The 7624-nt window shown below is 49.6% G+C and overlaps 1 long non-coding RNA gene across 1 annotated transcript; it reads left to right on the top strand.

Moving 5' to 3' along the window:
• Positions 1-4536: 4536 nt before the first annotated feature.
• Positions 4537-7111, top strand: LOC121233384. Its single transcript, XR_005932689.1, has 3 exons — positions 4537-5186; positions 5479-5695; positions 5799-7111. It is a non-coding gene; the product is annotated as an uncharacterized LOC121233384 (long non-coding RNA).
• The last annotated feature ends 513 nt before the right edge of the window (positions 7112-7624 follow it).

Raw genomic sequence — 7624 nt, 5'->3', positions numbered from 1 at the left:
TCAGCTACCTTCTCTAATGGCATCCTTCACCTCCCCCTGCCCTGAATTACTCTCCTGCCCCCAGGGAAGCCTGTTGGGAATAACACTTATCACTTTGCTGGTTTGGTACTTTTCCATTTGGCAACTATCTTTTCCCGTTTATCCTTTTTAAAATGGTTTTAGGATTTCCCCAAAGATGTTGTTTTCTAATTTTGTGTAAGAATACACATAGGCAAGAGAAAAGGTGGATGCATGCACATTACATGCATTTTGTCTGCAACTGAAGTGCTATGATTATATTAGTATCTGTGGCATGTCTTCCTTTTTATTGCTGGAGTCTCTGTGTATCGTGGCAGACTAGTCAGCAACAAGCCACTGTCTGAGTCGCTGCAGAAGCTAAAAGTGGCTCAAGGTTTAGGGGAAGGGAAGGAGGTGAGTTCTGGCGATTGGTGAGAGGGATGTGTGTTGTGAGTGTTGCACAGCCGCCGTGAGAGCTGTCTCCTCAAGGATGAAGGATAGGAGACAAAGGGACTGGGAAGTGAGCAGTGATGCCATCTTATGGGGGCAAGTTTTATTTATGTCCTAAGTAAAGTTATGAATTGTTTGGTTGTTTGATTGAAGTTTGGAGGTTGTCTGGGAGACAGTTATATTTATACAGAGACTTTTTCTACCTACTTGGCCTTGCAAACCGTGGCTTCCTAGAAGATATGTCATCAGGATAAGACAAAAAGTTCAGTTTGTGCACGCCCCACCTTTACAGAGGCAACGAGGCACCATGAGGAGAGCAACCAACCTTGGAAACACATTGGTGCCATTTGGTGGCTGTGCTTAGTCTTGGCCTCCCAAGTCGATGGGTGCTCTGGGTCCCTGCCCCAGTGAGGACTCCCAAAGGAGCCCCCTGAATGCTTTAGGGTCCTTGTAGGTGGGCTGAATGCTGTGGGCCTGGATGTGAATCCCCCTACTCTGCATCTCAGGGAACTTGGGACGTGGTTAGTAGCAGCATTTGTAGCTAAGCAGGTTGTTGGGGCAGGAGATGAGGCTGGGCAGGACTTGTGGTCTTTGGGAGAAAGCAGGAGGACGGTAGGTAGAAGGTCTGGCTTCCCTTGTGCCATCAGAGACTACCTGGATGATGTGCACTTTGCAGACATGCAGAGAGAGCACTTGCAGGATGCTAAAGAGCATGATTATGAGAGCTGAGTTAGCTGAGCTGTCACCTTCACCACCACATGCATTTTCCCGTGCTGCCTTGCGCTGCTGCACAGGGGGAGAAGGGCAGAAATACTTCTGCACTGATGAAATTCTGCAGATTCAACTTGAGAAACAAAAGTGCAGAAGGGGCCTGGATGTTGCAGCCAAAGGCTTGGGGGTGTGCTTCAGAAATGGCTTTGTTTATGCTGGGCTCACGATCAGCAGACACAGCTCTGTGCTCTTCTTTCCTTGCCACAGGGGTGGGGGCATACCTCGGCTGGAGGAAAGAGCCCTGGCTCATCTCATGCTGGGCAGGGCCTGGTTCCTTTCTGTGGAAGTCTCTTATGGTGCAAAACCTGCCCTGCTCCCTGCCACATGGGTGCAAAGCTCAGCTGTGCCTCAGTTCTCAAGATGGGTCCTTTGCTTTCTTGCAGGATGAGGTGAGGTCCCCATTCCTCAGCCAGCAACCCCGCACAGCATCAAAGGAGGGCCCCCGCTCAGGTGCCCCTACAGGGATGGATCCAGAAGTGTCTCTGGGAAGATGTTTTATGCCACAGGTCTTCTGATTCATTCCTTCTCCCTGGGAGCAAGGAAAAGTGCTTGGCACTCAGTCTTGGGGCAGTACCACAACACACTAAAGCCATGCAGCGAGTGTTGAGCATTACATGAAGCAAGGGCCTGAGGGCAGGATGAACTTCATCATCGCATCTGAGGAACACGGATACCAAAATGCAGAGTTAGATGGCCTTAATTTCGTCTAAGCCCCAAGTTTCCTGTGTGTTTGCAAAGGACTCTGGCCAGGCAGCTAGGCAGCAACAAGGAAGGGCTCTGTTGGCCATGGGTGACCTGACCCACACACCAACAGGAACCAGGCTCAGGTCTAGTTTACGAGGCAATTCTTTCCTTTAGCTGATGCAATATGATATATGTACCGTGGCAGCTAGGTTTCTCTACAGCATGGCTAGTTGTATGCATTTACTCATGTTTTTTAAGAGTCTTGATGGTGAATGATAGGTTTGGATTCTGCAAGGTATTTCCTTTGAGACACCAACAGTTTCAAGGCTGCTGAAGCACTGGCTATAAGCAGCCAACCCTATCTCTTTAATCTTCAGTAGTCTTCTGTATCTCCAATCTGCCTGTGTCTCCACTTACTGGGGGACGGTTGTGGTTGTCAACATACGCAATTTACTCTCACGCTGCCCGGCTGTGGATTTTCCCACTGTTATGGGTTAGTGTGGCGTGGGTTTTTTTGGTACCAGGAGAGGGGGCCGCAGGGGTGGCTCCTGTGAGAAGCTGCTCGAAGCTTCCCCGGCTCCAAGCCAGACCCGCCTCTGGCCCAGGCCGAGCCGGGCAGTGGCCGTGGTAGCGCCTCTGGGAGAACACATTTCAGAAGGGGAACCGGGAGTGGAATGTGAGAGGAACCCCTCTGCAGATACCGGGTCAGTGAGGAAGGAGGGGAGGAGGAGCAGGGGAGGAGGTTGATGCCCCTGCAGCCCATCGTGAGATGGCAGGCTGTCCCCCCCCAGCCCACGGAGGTGAGCGGTGGAGCGGAGCCCCCGAAGATGGCCGTGACTCTATGGGAAAGCCCGCGCTGGAGCAGTCTGTGACTGAAGATCGGCCCGCGGAAAGGACCCACGCCAGGGAAGTTTGTGAGGAACTGCAGCCCGTGGAAAGGACTCACGTTGGAGAAGTTCATGAAGGACTGTCTCCTGTGGGAGGGACCCCACGGTGGAGCAGGGGACGAGTGAGGGGTCCTCCCCCTGAGGAGGAAGGAGCTGCAGAGACAAGGTGTGATGAACTGACCCCAACCCCCGTCCCGTTCCCCTGTGCCACCGGGGGGAGGAGGGAGAGAGAACCGGGAGTGGGGTTGAGGCGGGAAGCCAGGAGGGTTGGGAGGAAGGTGTTCTAAGGTTTGGGTTTACTTCTCATTATCCTTGTTTTGATTTGATTTTGTTTCTTCCCCAAGTTGAGCCTGTCTTTTGCCTGTGACCATAAGTGGTGAGTGATCCCTCCCAGTCCTTATCTCGACCCACGAGCCTGCCTTTGTATTTTCTCCTCATCCCACCGTGGCTGGGGTGGCGGGAGTGAGCGAGCGGCTGCGTGGTGCTTTGTTACCGGGTGGGCTTAAACCACGACACCCACCGAGATCAATCTTGGTAGAGAACACCAAGGGATTTGGTTGTAGTTGACTTGGAATGGGTATCGTGTTTGCCTTAAGAAATCTCTCTCTTTCCCCTCTTCTTCCGTTGTGCAGGTTCTTTCTCTCTCAGAGTCAGTTTTCTGGCCAGCTGCAGTCCAATGTTTACTCAGCTGGGATGCATAACTTTCCTTTCTGTCTCTCTGCCACACTACGTGTTGTCCATACATGGGCCAACAGCGATGTCCTCACTGCTCCATCCATATCAGTTCCTGACCCGACTTAGCTGCTGGCAGACCAGCACTGAAGTCAGGGTGAACACAAATGTCCACGCAGACGTTTTCTCATGCAATGGAGGGACTGAACTGTCATTGTCCTGAAAGAGCATGGTGGGGTTTGGTCAACTTTGCAAGCTGATAACGTGGAGCCTGAGCACCAAGTGGAGCAAGGGCCTGAGGATAAGAGGAACTTCATCATCACATAGTAAGGCACAGGGAGAGCCAATTAGGTAGACTGAAGGCCATGATTAGGTAGCTGTAATTTCACCTAAGCCTACTGTTTCTTGTGTGTTATTTATTTGCAAACAGTAGAACACAGGGGATTTTGACATGACACATTTTCTATGTCATGTAACAGGAGACTGAACTCTGTTTAATACCAAAGAAGGAAAGGAAGGAATCTGGAATATTTGTCAAGCTCAGGAGAAACTATTTCTTCTTCCAGCTTTTTTTTTTTTTTTTTTTTTTTCCTTGTTCTGGTAGGCATGTCTCCTCCTGTTCTTTCTTTGGTGGGACCTCGGAACTTCTCTTGGTTACTGGGCTCCAGAGGTGAATCCTTGGCTGATCCCAGTTGTGGGAGACTTCAGATCAAGACAGCTTGAAATATCCCTTCTGTTCTAACACTGATATCCCACTGCAGCAGGCTGCCAGATCGCGGCTTTTCAGGGAGAAACAATGTATTTTAAGCCTTCTGAGGTTTTGGGGCTCTCCCTGTGTCCTATCAGGCACATGGTATGGGGGACCTTCTGTTTCATGGAAGAGGGAAGGAAAGCATTTATGATACAAGGCATACACAGGGATGTATTTCAAGGTGCTTTCCTTAAGTCAAACCCCCTGGTTCTCCAAGCTTTTATTTTCCATGGATTTGCAGCAGTAGTAGGGCAGTGTTATGAGAAAGTGCTCCTGAAGGAGAGGAAGATTGAATTAAACGGCAATTGGTGTTGAAGCCTTGCAGCCAACATGGGAATGAGTCCAGTGTCTGGAAGGAAAAATATTATTAACAATTATAAGAAAAAGATGAAGATGGCCAAAATCAGAAATGTGTTCTGGAATCCTCCAAAAATAGTGCAAAAGAGATGCCAAACCTAACAAGTGAAGTGAAGCTCTTAGGGCAGGGTAATAGGGAAATGAAAATGGTGAGAGGAGTTTCAGATGCGACCTTGCTGAGGGTGACACCATGGCCTCATGAGTTCAGCTATTTTCTGAACTCAGGAGCATCAGAAGGTAACTCTGGTCTCCGAGAGTATTCAATGATATTTGGAGTTCTCCAGCACAGCCTGCTTGCTGCATCAGTTCCTGCCAATAAAATAAGCAATAGTGAATGAATGACCCATCAGCTCCAAAGTGGAGATTGGAATGGGGATTTTCTCCAGTAGCTGCAGAAAAGGCAATGCCTGGACTTTACTGACTCTCTTCTCTGAACAGTGGCTTAAATATTGACAACTCCTGATCAAAAAAAGCAGGCTGTCAGAAGCTAATAGGAGAACTGGGAAGAGACTTTCTCACATCCCACAGCAGCTGGCTGGCCAGGTGAAGACAAGCGCCTGGTATCAGATGTTTGTCCTGAGATGGCAGCCCCCAGTCCTGTATGCAAGAGATGACAGGTGGGGTGACAAACCCTTCACTCCTGTGGCATGCTGTCTTGCCTCTGTCCTGCTTTGGCTAGCCTGGGGTGATCTGGTTGCCTTTTTCAGCTCTAGAAAGTATAAAGGCTCCCAGTACAGGCATTAAATACAGATGCATCACTAATGTCTGCTTTAAAAAAATAAAATAGACCATATTGATTAACGCTAGTGCCCCAGGCGGTTGCAATGCTGAATTCCCCAGCTCCCGTTTTGCTTCCTTCTGATGCATTTTGAGTTTCTCAGCTGTGCTCTTTGTAATCTCTTGCTCCAGGAGGGAAGGCAGCGCTGTGACCACACACAGGCTTTGGGCTGCCCCGGCGAGCCCCCAGGAGCATCCCAGGCAGTGAGCAACCTGCACTGCCGAGCCCACCAACCACTCCGAGCACCCGGGGTCAGCGACAGTCAGCTGTGCAAACAGATGAACACGTGTGTTGAGACCGATGGAGGAAGACCCAACAGAACCAGAGAGCTCCTCGGCTCCAGAGGCAGTGCGGTGGCTTTCTAAACCTGCCCTTCTCCTTTGATCTTCGCCCTACCTTCCTCTGCTGCTTCACTTCACCCCCGTTTGTTTTCTTCTTCCTGTTTCCCTAGGTGGTTCTGGCCTCTGTTCAAGCACCAATCTCCACCTCAGGAATACTGCCTTGGGCTTTCAAAGGCATCTGAGAGCACATCCTTTCTCCAGAATGAACTCAGCTTTCACTGAGAGGGTGTCCTGTTCCCCATCCAAACGGTTCTCCCCCAGGCTGGGGAACTTCAACCGGCCCCAGAGGACATAGCTAGGAGGCCAAGGCAGCAGGCAAGCACCACTTTTCTTGTATTTTGCATATTTTTCAGCTATATTTTCTCAGCTATGTTTTGCTCTTCCCTACAGCAGCATAACAGGAGTCATGTCTTACTCCAAGGATCCCCTCCTTTGCTGGGGTACTTCCATTTCCCATCTAAAAAGCAGTTCCCTCAAAAAGTAAAATGGGACCTAGCTGCTCTTCCTTGCTTTAGTTCCATGCTGGAACAGGATACACACGCAGTCATTCATGCTGTCTAATACATTTGTTTCTAGTTTAGATCTATTCAAAATGAGACCCAGTATGGACATCTGTCTTATTATCCAACAGTAGGTTAAAAAAAAAAACCTCTGCTGCCTCTGTAGGAGGGATGTAGATAAAAGGCAGCTGGATGCAAGTGGACTTTCAGAAGCTTTCTTCCATGAACCACGTAATGGGACTCAGTGCAGAGAAAGTCCATCCCATACTCTTGCATATTCCAGAACAGTGGAGGAGTTGGTCACCACCTTCTCCACAAGGCAGCTGTCACCAAGATTGGCACCATAGAGACACTCAGATACACTCCATGAGAGCCAGAGGTCAACTGCCTTACTAGGGAAAGAGAGATTTGCCAAGTCCAAGGGGACTGAACCTTGGGAGGGTTTCTCTGTCAGGGCCTGGAGGACACCAATGCACCTTAATTGCCCTGTGCACCCTCTCTGCCCTTGGGCTCATGGGTTCCATTTACCTTCAGGGCAGGGCAGCTAGTACTGCCCTGGGCTACACAGTAAGTATACCCGTCTCTTCTCTCGCCCTGTCTCCTGGCTGGGCTCTTGCAGACTTACCTCCAGCCCTGGTGTGGTCCATCCCTTTGCCTTGTCTGGGACTGCTGGTGGACCCTGTGCCAGCAATCCACTCTGCACCACTGCGTGCAGATGCTGTGGGAGAGCATGCTGTTGATGTGGGACCCACCCACACCAGGGTCCGCCCTGGTTCCTGGCTTGTCTCCCTGCATGGGGCAGCCCCCTTCTTGCAGCTGGGTGACAGTCTGTGTTTGGTAGGCAGGAGCTGCTTTAACAGATTCTGCTTGGCTTTTAAAATGTGGCTTAATTCCAATGTTGATGGCTCTAATGTAACTTTAAAAAGAGAAAATAAGACAATTTTAAAACCTCACATTGTAAGACATTGTCATAATTTCTTTTTTTTCTTTTCTCCTACGTGCAATCAGCGTAAAACTGACATATTCCTGAAATCTTCTTCCCTGGGATTTGACAAAATGACCATGTCTGGGAGGCTGATTATGTTCCTTGGGACAACCAGGACCAACAGCTTCTCCAAAGCTTCTTTAGGCATTGGCTGGAAGGAGCAATTTAGCGTGGAATATATAATGAATAGTCAAATTGGTTCCTCTTCATTTCCTTTACTGAACGCATGAGCTCAACTTTATAATGGGAATCCTTCACTTTATAATGGGAATCCTTCACCCTTCAGTACAGGTTTTGTGTGTGTTCTGCTCCCCTGTAAAGCTGTGGAGGCTGCAGAAGGGCAAGGTGCGTGCATGGGATGAGGATGGAGGGAGGAGAGAAGGACATCTTAGCGTCAGGCTATTATCTGGGTTTTGATGCGTCGGTGGAGCTGTGTGGTTTCTTATCCTCC

Source organism: Aquila chrysaetos, chromosome 6 (genome assembly GCF_900496995.4).
Source record: "Aquila chrysaetos chrysaetos chromosome 6, bAquChr1.4, whole genome shotgun sequence".
In the NCBI taxonomy this organism is placed as follows: domain Eukaryota; kingdom Metazoa; phylum Chordata; class Aves; order Accipitriformes; family Accipitridae; genus Aquila; species Aquila chrysaetos.
This window is presented reverse-complemented; position numbering and strand designations above follow the sequence as displayed.